Source organism: Arachis hypogaea, chromosome 10 (assembly GCF_003086295.3).
Source record: "Arachis hypogaea cultivar Tifrunner chromosome 10, arahy.Tifrunner.gnm2.J5K5, whole genome shotgun sequence".
Taxonomy (NCBI): domain Eukaryota; kingdom Viridiplantae; phylum Streptophyta; class Magnoliopsida; order Fabales; family Fabaceae; genus Arachis; species Arachis hypogaea.
The window spans coordinates 8,709,139-8,724,459 of NC_092045.1; positions in this window are offsets into that span (position 1 = coordinate 8,709,139).

The following is a 15,321-nucleotide window of genomic DNA, read 5'->3' on the forward strand; positions in this document are numbered from 1 at the left end:
TATTATTTTTCTTCTTTTCTTTTTTTTTCTTTTCTTTTTTTTTTCTTTTTTTTATTCTTTTGTTTTTCTCATTTTCACTCTTATTTCTTTTTTTTTTCTTTTCAACTATACACAAGAATGTCAATGCATAAGGTTTTATACATTCAATCAATACATGAACATGTTCCCAATTCCAAAATATGAAAGTGTACTACCCTTTTTCATCCCATCCAATGTTCCCAAGCCTCACCGACTTTGAATAATAAACACTCTCACTAGCCTAGGCTAATCAAAGATCCAAACAAGGACTTTCATTGGTTTTCCGCCTTGGGCTTGTAATGTGCTAAAATGAGAATAAGTTGGTTAAGCATAGGCTCAAAATTGGCTAACAATGGGGAGTAAAAGGTAGGCTATTTGGGTAAGTAGGCTAATGAAATAATGGCCTCAATCATACAAATGCACAAATACAAGAAATAAATGGACATATAGAATCAAGCAAATCAAGGATCACAATCATAGAAAGAGAACAATTTCACACAAGAATGGAAAATAGGTGGTTATAAAATGTAACCACATCAATAGGCTCAAGTCTCACAAGCTTGTGTTCTTAATTCAATACATGCTTCACAAAGTATGAATTCAAGCAAGTTTCACCAAAAATTTTCTTTCGATCAATTGGGTTAATGCCCTATAATTAAATTTCTTGGAAAATTTCAATATTTGACTAAGCATTGTTGTGATTGAAAAATTCAAAAATTTTCTTAGTTCACCCTTTCCTTTTCTGCTTAAAACCAATTTCTCATGCAAAAGGGTGACTAAGTGTTTGCAATTCAAAGGATGATTTCTAATCACAACCACAAACTAAAAAGAAAGATATGCAAAGAGGTATAAAGAAAAATCCAGCTAAAAGTATGGAATCTATCATCTAAAACATCTAAAAATATCCAGAAGCATCAAAATATCTAAAATCCAAAATAAGCAGTAAAAGTGTCCAAAGTAAACTCAAAATGCATCAAAATATATACAAGAGATATGCAAAACTAAGAAAGTAGCCAAAATGTTCACCGGTTCCCTCCCCACACTTAAGATCAAGCATCGTCCTCGATGCTAAACCGGAGGATCAGTGGAAGGGACAACGGTAGGTGCTGAATCTGTCTGAGGCGGTGGGATCAGCTCCGCATGGGGCTGTGGTGGCTCTGTAGTGGCTGGGGCATCCTGCTGAGTCGGTGCCTCCGCATCCTCCTCCTGATGATCCGGCTCATCGGAGGCCGGAGAGTCGGGAAGCGGAGGTAACTCAGCACCCAGAGAAATAAGCGCCTGCTCCATCCGATCTAATCGGCGTCTGACATGGAGTCTCTCTCGCTCCAAAAACCGGAATAGACGCTGGACCAATAGGTAAGTAGGCTCAGGGACTGAAGGTGGAGCTGTAGATGAAGATGGAGCTGCTGCTGTAGAAGAGGATGGGGTTGCTGTAGGGGCTGATGGTGAAGGTGTCCCCACGACTGCTCTAGCTCTAGAACGGCGTCTAGCTGGGGGCTTCTCGTGCACCCAACCACCCCAAGGAATAGTAACCTCCTTGTCATCTGCATCAGGGGGTGGTGGTGTCACATCATCGTCCAGCCAGGGTACCTCAGTTAGGGACGCCAAACTCGTGACCAAAGTAGGAAATAGAAGTAGGCCACGAATATGCGCCCGCCACATACACTGTCGGATAAGTCGAGGAAAAGAGACATCCTTCCCCTCCATGACACACCCAATCAGCAGAAGCATCTCCATAGGGATCTCAGAGAAGTGAGTGGTAGGCAAGACATAGTGGGCAAAGATCATCTGCCAAGTCTTGGCCTCTCTAGTCAAGTGAGCAAATAGCATCCCCTTAGGCTTGGTATTGTTTGCATCCATAACCCATGTAGCATCCGGTAAACCAATGATGCTCCTAAGTGCCTCATAATCAAAAGTCATGCTGTGTATGGCCAACTCGGCCTACTGATGGGCGCAAGTGCCATCAGGAATATGTCGGATCTCTCTACCCCTCACCTGAACCGAATCCAAAGTGGGACGGAAGAAGTTGCAGTAAAATTCCTTCACCCAAGAGATGTTAATATCCCCCAAATCTCTGTCAACAAAATCGAGACCCAACTCAAGGATCCGGCTAGTAATGGACCGTCTCACATCATTGGGTAGGAGCAATTTCTTCTCAGTATTTAGCTTCATTGTTCGATATTTGGAAAATCGAAGCTCACAGTAGAGATTGGAGAACTTGGTCGGATCCGTAGAAGGTAACTGCTGATTTTCTTTTTCTTCGTCATTCAGAGGATTCTTAGCATAGTTCTTATAAATGGAGGGAATAGAGGGTGTAGAGTGTTTCCTTTTCTTGGAGGCAGTGGCTATAGCTTTTCCTTTATCCGACATCCTGAAAAATATGATAGAATATAAGCAATAAAACACTTAGCATGTAACAAAGAAGGCATGTTCAGGATACATTTGGCTAAGAACAATCATGATGTTGAAATGAATATGCAAAGAATTGGTAACAAGTAAACATAAGTGAACAAGTAAACCAAGAATGCAAGCTTCATTAAAGTCAACAACTCTAACTCATTAAGCATAAAATCATCATACTTTAGAAAGAATGGTTAAAGAGGGTTAAAGGTGAGTAAATGTCAAATGGTTAAAGAAATTAGTAAGTTAGAAAAGTGGATTAGTTGGCATGATGATATTTTTGCTCAAAGACAAGAGAAGTTGCGGTTCATGTTCACAATGATTGATGCAAATCCGGGAAGTTTAAAAGGAAGCGGAAATTGGCCCAAAATTGAAATAAAGACCAAAATGAAACTAATTCTCTTGAAAATTGGGCAGCATTCCGGCTTAAAATTGGACGTTCCCAGATAGCAAGATAGCACAAACAGTAGGATTATAACATCAATTAAACACAGCAGCAGTGAAATATCATGCAGGCAACACAATTTTCATAAAATAGCAACCCAAAATCAATATACAGTACCCAAGGAAACAAACAGCAAATATGCACATTCGGAGCACTTATCAGGCCTAGAATCCTCTATCCAGTCCTAGCTACCTAACAGCAAATATTTCTATCTAACCTAACATGCAACATTTGAATTTAAACTAACTAACAGACAATTACAGTAACTACAGAAATGAACCATTAAAAAGAAAAAACAGAAAAGAAAAAAAAAACAGAAATGGAGCAGGAACCTGGGAGCGGAGGGGAACTAAGAATGGAAAGGAAATTGGGGGAGGAGCAGCAAAATCAAAAGTTGCGCTGCCGTGAATGGTGGCGGTTATGGCAGAAGAGCGACGGCGGTGGTTGCAACGGGAGAACGAGAGACTGAGTGAAGGAGGTTGACAGGAAAATGTGAAAGAAGGAAAGAAAGGGAGGTGCCGCCGAGTGCTTTGTCGCCGACGGTGATGATGGAATGGTGGCGGAGAAGGTGGCTGCGGCGGTTGGGCGTTTGACCGAAGGGAGGAGGAGAGAGGGAGGACGAGGATGAGTGGGGTGATGGTGAGAGAAGGGGCAGCCGTGTGGTGGTGGCCGGCGCTGCTGCCACGGCGGTTATGGAGAAGAAGAAGAAGAATGGAGGTTGGGAGGGAGACGAGAGAAGGTGTGCGACTGCGCAGTGCACTTCGCGCATTAGGGTTATCCTATTTTTGAATCGACGCGGGCGCGCACATTGCGCGTCCGCGTACATTGAGGAAAATGGAGATCCACGTGTGAGCGTGCAGTGCGCTTTAGCGTGGGTTGGCAATTTATGCAAGGGCGCGTGCGCGTACAAGGCGCGCACGCGTACATGGGGTTGGGCCTGAGGCTTAGAGTGGGCTTGACACACGCCCAACTCTCGGGGCGAAGGCCTAGAGTGGCGGCAGCATGTAAGGGCACGCGCGCGTACAGCGCGCGTCCGCGTACATTAATAATTTGTGATAAGGTGCGCTAGCGCGATGCGTGCGCTCGCGTCTGTTCCACCTTGGACATACGGGCGCGCATGCGGCAAGTGCGCGTCCACGCAGATCGAGTTGGGCCAGGGGCTTAAAGCTGGCCCAGATCCGGCTCAACTCTCTGGGACTTGGCTCAAAAACTTGCAGCAACGGATCGACGCGGGCGCGGCAAGTGCGTGTCCGCGTGAACTTCCATGTTCCCATAATGTGTGCGCACGCACGTAGTGCGCGTCAGCGTGGGTTATGTTGGGCTCAGGGCATAATTTTTGCCCAAGAGAGGCCCAACTCTCGGGTACGTAGGTGATGATGCATCCGCACAGGGACGCGTGCGCGTACATTGTGCGCGCGCGTCCACCCCCTTTTTTTTTCAGAAAAATTATGCTGGGTGCTCCCCATACGGTTCACAACTCTTTATTCAATCAACCATCATACAATTCACAAAAATGCAATTTGATATTATTCATCTACTATTAAACACAACATACATGTGACTAAGCTAACAATTAAGTTGTACAAACAAATTTATGTGAAACATCTACCTACAATGGTAACTCAAATCACTTATTAAGCAAAAATAAAAGAGAGTGGAAAGAGTTTACCATGGTGGGGTGTCTCCCACCTAGCACTTTTAGTTTAAGTCCTTAAGTTGGACATCTTGAGGTGGTTATTGTCATGGTGGCTTATGTTTGTACTCATCCTTGAATCTCCCAGGATCCATGCTCCTCAATTGGTTGACAGAATTTCCAACCATTTTCATTAAGCTTGGGCAGATTTCCACCCAAGATATGAGTCCCCATAGTTGGTCTTCATATAGCAAACCGGGATCCCATATCTTATCTTCACACCCGTCTTCAATTTGATCTTCATACTTTTTCTTTCCGGGTGGTTGGCATATAGATTTCTCTTTAGCGTACCAAGCCTTCCTTCGATACCCTTGTACAGTGGCATTCTTCCAATCATCGTTCCTATACTTGAATGTTGTGTTGGATGGTGACTTGGGAAGGGAGACTTTCCCACACTTAGACAATGCAAGGTCCACTTCCTTGTGCTCTTCTTTGTGTATTTCCACCTCTTTGTTAGCTTCCTTGATTTCAACCTTTCCCCTTTTATCACATGGCTTGGTGTTGTCTTCAAGAAATTCATCTTGCCCAATGGGAGGCGATTCAATTTTGGATAAGAATTCATTGATGAATAAATCCATCTCTTGATCAACCTCTTCATATTCTTCAATTTCGATATACACCATGCCATTTTCGTTTTCCTTGGGAGGTTGTGCACACTCTTTTATAGTTTCAACTTCATGTCCAATGAGAGAGGATTCCATTGTAGAAAGAAATTCATCCATGATTGAATCCATTTCTTGATAAGCTTTTTCCAAGTCTTCAACGATGATATGCTTGGAGGTTGCGCACCCTCCTTAACATCAATATCAAGCTTCTTGGAAAAGTTCTCCATGATGCTACATTCCCATGGACTTTCAACGTCTCCTAAATCTTCAACCACTTCTTCCTTTTCTTCAATGATCATAGGCTCCTCCAATTGTTCCAACACAAAATTTGACTCCTCCTTCTTCACCGGATTTTCCAATTTCTCCTTCATGCTTTGCGCTTTTTTTTACCTTTCACATGTGGTCACGGAATTACCTTGAGTCTTCAAACATTGGTGGGCTAAAGTATGCACCACCTTGGTCAAATTGGTCACAAACTCAAGTGTATCCCGCTTCATGGCTTCTTATCCTTGAAGTAACAAAGTGAGAGAATCATCTATTGGTGCTTGGGGTGAGCAAGAAGGTTCATTATTTTGGAGAGAGAGTTCATGGTAGGAAGGTGGTTCTTCTTGATGAAATTGTGGAGATGGTGTGCATTGAGGTGGTTTTTGGGAGTAATCTTGATAGGGTTGTGGTGGTTCGAAGGGTTCTTGCTCATAATTGTCATAAAAATATGGTATGGATGATTGGTCATATGATGGATATGGATTATAGGAAGGTGCTTGATGTGGAGAGGCTTGTGAGTATGGTTGAGGTTTACGTTGAGGATATGGTTCATAGGCAGATGGCGGTGGTTCTTGAAAGTCACAAGGTGATTCACTATAGCCATTGGAGTGGTATGCATCATAGAATGGCTCTTCTTGGTAGTGCATTGGTGGAGGTTGTTGCCATGAAGATTGATCATATGCATATGGCTCCTTCTACCTTTGATTGTCCCATCCTTGATACACATCCTCATTGAGGCTCCCATTACCTACAACATAATTAGAACCAAACTCATAGCCAAAGTGAGAATTCATGATAGCAAGAGAAGGCAAAAAACACAAAAGTAACAAATAAAGAGAACAAACTAAAAACTAACAAAGAAGCAAAAAGCAAACTTATTCACAATATTCACATATATACAATAACCAATAACATAACACCATTGCAACTCCCCGGCAACGGCGCCATTTTGATGATTGAATTTTTGACGGTTTAGAATTTCACTAATGAAATCTCGTTGTAAAGTATAGTTTCTAAACCAAACAATAATCCTTTCATACAAAAAGTTGTTTGTCACTAGTACAAACCCCTAAAATTTATAAACCGAAGTAAATTCAAACCTCGGGTCGTTCTCCCTAGGAATTACAATAAAGTGTCTTGTTATTGGTTTTGAGTTATTTTGGGGTTTTGGATAAGAAGCATGAAAAGTAAATGGCAATGAAAATAAACTAACAACTATAAAAGGCTCTTGGCAAGGTATGAGAATTAGAAATCCTATCCTAGTTATCCTCCTCAATTGTGATGAGAATTATTCATGGCTACCACTTAGTTAACCTCTAACCATGGAGGGAAGTCAAGTGGATGAATCAATTTGATTCCTCAAGTCCTAATCAACTCCTAAAGGAAAGACTAGCTTTAGAGGCATTCAAATCAATTAGCAACTTCTAATTATCAATCAACAAAGGAATTAGATAACTCAAGAGTCACTAGTTACTCTACCTAGGCCAAGAGGAACAAAACCTACACTAAAATCCAACCAAGCATTTCATCAAACACTTGGAAGGCATAAAAGGAAAACATAGTAAATCAACAACAAGAATAGAATCTAACAACAATTATTGAAAGGGATTAACAACAACAATCAAGGAAATCACAATTATCATGAATTACCTCAAATTGCATTATTGAAAGAAACAAAGGAACAACAATCTATCCAAAACAAAATGAAGGATTACGATTATTAAAGCACATAACTAGAAAGAGGAAGAGGAGAAGATTAAGAATTGGTAAATGAAAAGTGAATCAAAGCATGAATTAAACCTAGATCTAAGAAGAGAGATTAACCTAAACCTAATCCTAATTCTAGAGAGAAGTGAGAGCTTCTCTCTCTAAAACTAACTCTAGACTAATCCTAATTATGCTATATGATCCCCTAGATTCAATAATTGCCTCCCCCTTCAATCCTTGATCCTTTTATTCCTTCCTATCAGCAATTGGCGCCAAAAATGGGTTCAGAAACCCTCTCAAATCGCTAGGCACGTGTTGCATTAATGAAGTCATGTGCTGTCACCGGCGCGTGCGCGCACGGTACCCGTGCGCGTCCCTGGTCGATTCTGTAATGTGCGCGCGAGGGCCTTGTGCGTGTGCGCGTGCTTGGCCGAGATCAATTCTTTTGTCTTTTGTGCTTCTCTCCATTTGCATGCTTCCTTCCTTGCTCCCTTTGATCCATGCCTAGCCTATTTCAATCCTGGAATTACTAGCAAACACATCAAGGCATCTTATGGAATCAAGGAAAAATTAGAATTCATCAAAATAAGGCTTTAAAAAGCATGTTTTTACACTTAAGCATAAATATGGGAGAGACAACAAAACCATGCTAATTCATAGGCTAAATGTGAGAAAAGGTTATCAAAACACTCTAAATTCAATACAAGATAAACCCTAAAAATGGGGTTTATCAGAACACTGCGCCAATCCTCCATAGCAACGACTCTTCCGCCACTGCCCTCGGTTACGGTTGATCTTGGCGCCACCGATAACTCTACTTTCGTTGCCTCCACCCATGTCTCTGCTCCCACTGCTGACACCTCTGCTCGCGCTGCTGCTGGTGATGCCTCTGCTGCCTCCGCTGACTCTGCTTCTGCCGCCGATGATTCCGCTGCTATCGCCAATGATGCCGGTGTGACCTCCGAAGTTGGCCCCTCATCTCCGTTTCACTTCTGTTGTCACACTCACATATGCTTCGAGCTCCTATATGTGAAGATGGAAGAACGATGAGGCAAGTGCCTTGTGAAATACCCCAGATGGAGATGACACCATTGTCCTGGCCAGAGACCACGAATTTGAATTGAAGCTATCCAAGGGGGTGGTGTGAGTCAATTCGAGAATCCAGATTTATTATCACTGCTTGTCTTGTTCTCTTCTGGTTGTGCCTAACACCACTTCTTCATCCATATATCCATTTTCCATTGATAAATGAAGAGAAGAAAGGGACAACTTCCCAATTGATGAAACATAATTCTTGTTGTTGGCATCATTAATTTTACAATTCATTGCTGTGTTTGACCAAGAATCCATGAAAACCTTTGGTTTATCAGATTGAAAAGTTTCCATAGGAACCAGAACAGGGTTAATGAAAGTTTGAGAGCGCTTGTTGTGTTGTTGATGTACATTCCAAGCTCTATAATGGACACACTAACAATGCTCTATGACTACTCTAATGGTTGCAGATGATGATATGGTGATCTTCTTCGTCTTGGTGATGGTAGATCATGGGTTAGAAAAGCAGAGAGTGAGAGTGAAGAAGAATCTCAGACTGTTTTAAGGGTAAAACGACGTCGTTTAGCAAGTTGTGCTGTCCCTTCACGTTTCAAGTTAGCAAACCATTAACAGCAGTGTCAAGAAACTAACGGAAGGATGAACGTGACCAAGTTGATTATCTTTCGGGGACGAATTCGATTAATTTATTTTTTCGGAGACGAAAATAGAGATCGAAGTATCTTTGAGGGACTATTTTGACTATTAACTCAATAAGAAAGTGAAGATGAAGAAGAAAAAGAAAAAGATGAAAAAGAAGAAGAAGAAGTACTAGAATATGAGGAGAAAGACGAGAAAGAATTTTGAATTGTGCAGGACAACGAGTTCAAATGCACCTTAATTCACTCAAAAATGAATCGAAATTATATAATGATTGCGACACAATTAACTAAAAAATAAACCGAAATTATATAATGGATTGCGATACATAAACTTAATTCGAAAATAGGCACACAAAGAAGACTAAATCATGAATAGAAACACATCTAAAATCAATTTTGGATTAGACAACATCATCAACATGGCAAAAATTTAATAATAGCAATAACAATAACAATAACGACAATAACGATAACGACGATATGTATAACAAATTTAAACCTGTATATGCGAATTTGAAAGAAGAAGTAGAAGAACGCATGCGTGAATTTGAAACAATAACAAGAATTAGAAGGAGCAGCGCGAGGAGAAAAGAAAATGGAAAAAAAGAAGCCAGTGATCTAAAATTGTTTGGATGAACCTGAATGTTAAAATTACGTAAATGTGGAGAATAATATGCGCTCGTATTTGTAGTTTTTAAAATATAAGAGTACTTTTAAAAACACTTGAGGTGGAATTTTTTAAAAATAGACTTGTATTTATCAAAATTAAAAAATTTAATATAACTTCATATATTAATTAATATTTAAATTTAATTCTTACATTAATATATATATATATATATTATAGTACTTTTAAATTATAAAAATAATTCTACTAAATATACTTGTTGTTTGTACTTATTAATTTTTTTTTAATTTTAATGTATCAAATATAGATACTACAAATTTTAAAAAATTATATTTTAAAAGTTTTTTTTAATTTAGTTTTTATAAATTACTTTTAAAATTTTACCAAATTAATTCTACGTATGCTTGTCTTTGGATTACTAAATTTTATTTATTTATTATTTTTCGACTCACCAAAAAGGGGGAAAAGGGTTTTGATATATCATCAAATATCCAATGAAAACACAATAAGATGTTTTTTAGTTTGGATTCTACGTAAACATTTTTTTTCCATGTTGCAGTTTCCCGTAAACTATAAGAAACTTATTGCTACATTCCAATAACGTAGTTCTAGAATTATTGAGCTTAAATATTAATATAACATGCGTATAAAAATTTACTGTCGTTAAACCATAACTAATAATCAAGAGTCAAGACCACAAAAATTAAAATAAAAAAAACATAAGTTAGAAATAATTATAACTATTTAAATTTTAAATTTTAGAAATAAAAACAAGTAGTTATAATTATTCTTATAATAAACACTAATAATTTCTACGAAAAGATACTGTGGAAAATACTATTAGAATAGTAAAATATTCCTGGCTAAATTTTATCGAAATAGAACCTATATGTGAGCTTTTCTCAGATATAGAAGTATGGGGGACAACACGTATATGTGGGACAGGTTTGTGAGAGTATGAGGGTGGAGAAATCGTACAGTGCGTTTTCTTTGAAATAAATTCAGCACATGAAATCGCACCGTGCGATTTGTATGATGATGAGAAATGAAATTTTATGCTACTGTAAATCGCACCATCCGTTTCAACTTTGGTTTGTTTTTCAATACGCAACGCCACAACAAGTCGCATGGTCCGAGTTCCATGGTTTGAATATTGGTAAGAACTCGGACCCTCCGTTTTGAGTGCGGATAAATTTATTTGAGGAACTTCAAGAGAAAATCGCATGGTGCGATTTCAGATGTTAATCTTTTTTTGAGCCATGTATGTTTAACGTAGTCGAAGGGTGCGAGTTCGATAAAGTGGTCTATATAAAAGCGCGAAGTAAGGAGGTAGGTCACTCGCGTCTTCTTCCCCAACTTGAACGGCTGCATATTCTTCTGTTTCTTCTTTCTCGTTTCTTTATTATCTGCTGATTCAAACTTGAAAATCTAGTAGCCAAGTCTATCTTCTTTTCTTTTTATATGATTGAGAGAAATGAGTGATAGAGTGTTACTAAAAGTGTATTATTTTGGTCAGATTTTACTACAAACTTCGGAAGGAGTAAAATTTATCTGTGAAAAACCCTTAGATGTTGTTATTCCTTTTATCATCTCATTTGAAGAGTTGAAAGGGGTGATCTGTGAAAAGATTGATTCTGAGAGAGCAAAAAAGATATCATGTATTCTATACAGATATCCCATACAGGTATTTGGTGGATTCGTCCAGTTTCAAACCAGATATGTGACGGACGAAGCGAGCATGCAAGAGATGTTTTCAATGTATATTGAAAACCGGGCTCAGATCTCGTTCATCGAGTTGTATGTTGAGTTTGAACAATCTGAGGCCGACCGAAATATTCTACGAGAAGATTATAATAGTGACAGTGAAGAAGAGTTCGAAAGTAACTACGAGTTTGTTGGTCCAGATGGAGATGGAGTTGAAGATCAAGGTGACGGAGCTACGACGCCAGATGTAACAGAGGTGGCAAATGCACTCGCAAACGATGAGCCGTTTGAGGAGCCATCATTCATGCGAGTTTTGGATTTGGAAGCCATGCATGTTCCGGAGTTTCCGGGATATATGACTGCAGGTACGTAAAATTTACATGAGTTTGTAAATATCATTCGCAGTTAACGGTTCAAATCCAGTGAACCGGACCGGTTAGGTTTCGGTTCATGTTGTGTGACGATCGAACCGGCCTGTCTGGTCTAATTTTTACATGTTCTGCTGTTGTTTTTTTTTTAATTAGAGTGACGTAATAAGGTGTTGTCAGATTTGTAATATATTTGTCTTTATTTGATTTTTCCTATGGTGGTTGTCAAATGCAGAGATTCCTATTGTCGCAGATGGTGAGTTTGCCGTTGGTATGGAGTTCAGTTCGAGGGAAGCTGTTATTAAGGCGATAAAAGAGTATACCATACGACGAAGTGTAGACTACCGGGTGTATGAGTCTGAGCCGTTGACATTTTATGCCAAGTGTACGCAGTACGGATCAGGGTGTGATTGGCTTATCAGGGTTAGCATGATCAGCAGGAAGTACTGTTGGGTTATAAGGAGGTATAATGGTAGTCACACATGTACCCGAGCCACCATTTCACAAGATCATTCGAAGCTGGATTCTCTCACAATTGCAGAAGCGATAAAGCCATTGGTTGAGGCGGACCCCTCCTTAAAGGTAAAGTCGGTCATAGCAGAAGTGCAATCGAAGTTTAACTACACCGTTAGTTATCGAAAAGCATGCCTGGATAAGCAAAGGGCAGTAGAAAAAATATTTGGAGGTTGGGAAGCATCGTATGAAGCGTTGCCTATATGGTTTGAGGCCATGTGTCATAAGGAGCCATCAACTGTTATCCATTTTGAGACTATGCCTGCATATCAAGGCGATGACTTGGTGGGTGATATTCGAGTACTGCATCGAGTATTTTGGAGTTATTACCCCTGTATTAGGGCATTCAGACATTGTAAACCAGTTGTGCAGGTGGATGGGACTCACTTGTATGGAAAGTATAAGGGTTGTCTGCTAGTGGCAGTTTCACAAGATGGCAACAACAATATTGTCCCAATTGCGTTTGCTATTGTGGAGGGAGAGACTTCTGATGCATGGCACTTTTTCCTAAGTAACCTTCGTCAACATGTTGTCACTCGGGATGGTGTTGGTCTAATATCCGACCGACACGAATCCATCAATGCAGCTGTGGAACGCAGTAACGGAGCTTGGTCACCTCCTAGAGCTTTTCATATGTTTTGCATCAGGCATATTGAGTCAAACTTTCTGCGAAAATTCAAGGCACCGTACCTCTAAAAATTGGTCGTCAACATTGGTAACCATTTACTAAATTTAGTTAAGTTATGAATAGATTTAACCATCAGGCGATTTCTTTTGACATCTAATTTTTTTTTCGTTGCTTTCCTCCAGGATATTCAAGGACGGTGCGGGAGTACGAACTGCGTTACCAGCGATTACGGGAACGGGGCGAAGCGTATACAAACTGGTTAAACCGAATTCCTCGCGAACAGTATGCATTGGCATTTGATGGTGGATACCGATGGGGTCACATGACGACGAATCTTGTGGAATGCATCAATTCAGTGTTGAAGGGTGCACGCAATCTGCCAATAACTGCTCTTGTGAAGGCAACATTCTACAGGCTAAACGAGTTGTTCACCCGAAAAAGAGCGGAGGCAGAAGCGCGGATTAGTGCTGGCCATGTGTTCTCTGATGTCGTGACCTCGAAGTTGCATGCAAACCAGCTTGCATCGGGAAACATTCAGGTCAGTTGCTTTGACCGCCTGAATGAGGTCTTTGAGGTGCGTGAGATGCCAAGTGGACTGGAGTTTGCAGTCGATCTACGAGGCCTTCGATGTGACTGTGGTGAGTTCCAGGTGGATCGGATCCCTTGCAGACATGTGTTCGCATGTTGTGCGAACCAGCGACTGGATTGGAAACTGTATGTCCATGATGTGTATAAGATGGACCAAATTCGGCGGGTGTACCGAGCAAGGTTTAGGCCACTAGGTAATCCTACAACATGGCCTGCTTACAACGGACCTCGGTTCGTACCGAATCCGTACCTTAGACGCGTCACGAAAGGTCACCCCAAGATGACCCGCTTCTTGAATGAGATGGACACGCGAATGTTACGTCGTCCTAGGCGATGTAGGCTATGTGGAGCTGAGGGACATAGTCGTAGCAGATGCCGTCAGTCAGCTGGTGCAAATGCCGGCGGAGATGCTCAATAGGTTCACAGTCTCTGATGATATGACATGTGTAACATTATATAGTATGGCATAAGTTGTCAATGTGATTTAAATTGACCTGATATATCTAACATTGTATAATATCACTCGGAAACTCGTATTTATGTAACATTGCATGACGTTTTTATTTTGCTTTTATGTTAAAATAGTAATTATTTTTAACTTATAATAATTTGTTAAGTAATTAATATGTATTATATTAATATCTACTACAAGTATTTATTAATATGTATTATTTATTAATATCTACTACTTATGCGGTTCAATTTTTGGACCGGACCGGTATATGGTCGTGTTATCCGGTTCTCTGGTTGAACAGGTCGGTTCGGTCCGGTTTTAACAACACCAAATATAAAACACCTGTAGCATGTTAAAATATGATCTCAACTGCCCAATTGAGGTATATTGACATAATATCTGTTATAATAAGATAGTAAGATCATAGGAAACATCATCACATAGTCCACATAAAATATATAGGCATAATAAATTCATGATTACTCTAAAGGTACAATAGATATCTTAGCATCCTCCAAGTCATTAATAAGTAATGTCCAAAACATACAAATTATTCTAAACAAAGTCGACATGATTAAAACTTAAATAAATACATTACACCACAACTACTTTCTAATTGTCCACTTTACATCCTTCACCAATTTCTTGCATTTCTTGGCCGCCTTTTTGAAAACAGATGGAGTGTAGCGATTAGCGCTACGACGTGGAGGATCAATCCTAAGGTTGTAACCTTTGGCTTGGTCATCCGGAGTGCGGGCCTGACCTGTTCACAATTTTATATACACAATTAAATATAGTCCATTAGGTACTCAAGTCAACATAGATACCACATATTATCCAAGAATAGACAAACAAATATACCATTTATGACCACACAATAAATAACTAATCTATCATGTAAAGCAAAATACTCAATATAAATACCATCATTACGGGACTCTTCGTCCTCATCGAACTCCTCTATTTCATCATCCTCATCATCGTCCTCGTCATCCGGGTCGTCCACTAGATACGCATCGGTCTCCTGCTGGAGTGTGTTATCATTTTCTTCAATGAGTCCCATGGAAACAGCGTACGGATTTTGACTATTAAAAACTCCGCGTCCACCGTCACTCCTACTAGAGTCAACAGATATGAATCCTCCAGATGCAACCGATGAGGTATGGCCTGGATACCTCACATCCAACGAATGCCTCCCTGACATTAACTCATTTTGATGGCCAAATTGAGACTGTCCTGCTTCTCCACCCATAAGCCCAAGCAACTGGCTAAAAGAACCGCCTTCGCCTGGATCAAACTGTGACATACCCCAATATTGTTGATGATGTGTAAATGATGGGTTGAAATGTGTCTGCGGTACATACTGGCCTGAGAACTGAGGTTGTTTTGTGGAAGCGGATTCGTAGGTGGTATCTCAGGCGAATGTGGCTCCTGTTCTTCATTGTCATCATCCATATGCTGACTACCCTCATCCATATCATGATTACCCCCATCCAAATCCTGATTACCCTCATCATTCTCTTCACCCACAAGATTTGACAAATACAAGCGGTTCCCATATTTTCCTCGGTACCAATGCATATAAGTTTCCAACTGATGCTGTGAAGGAATGGGA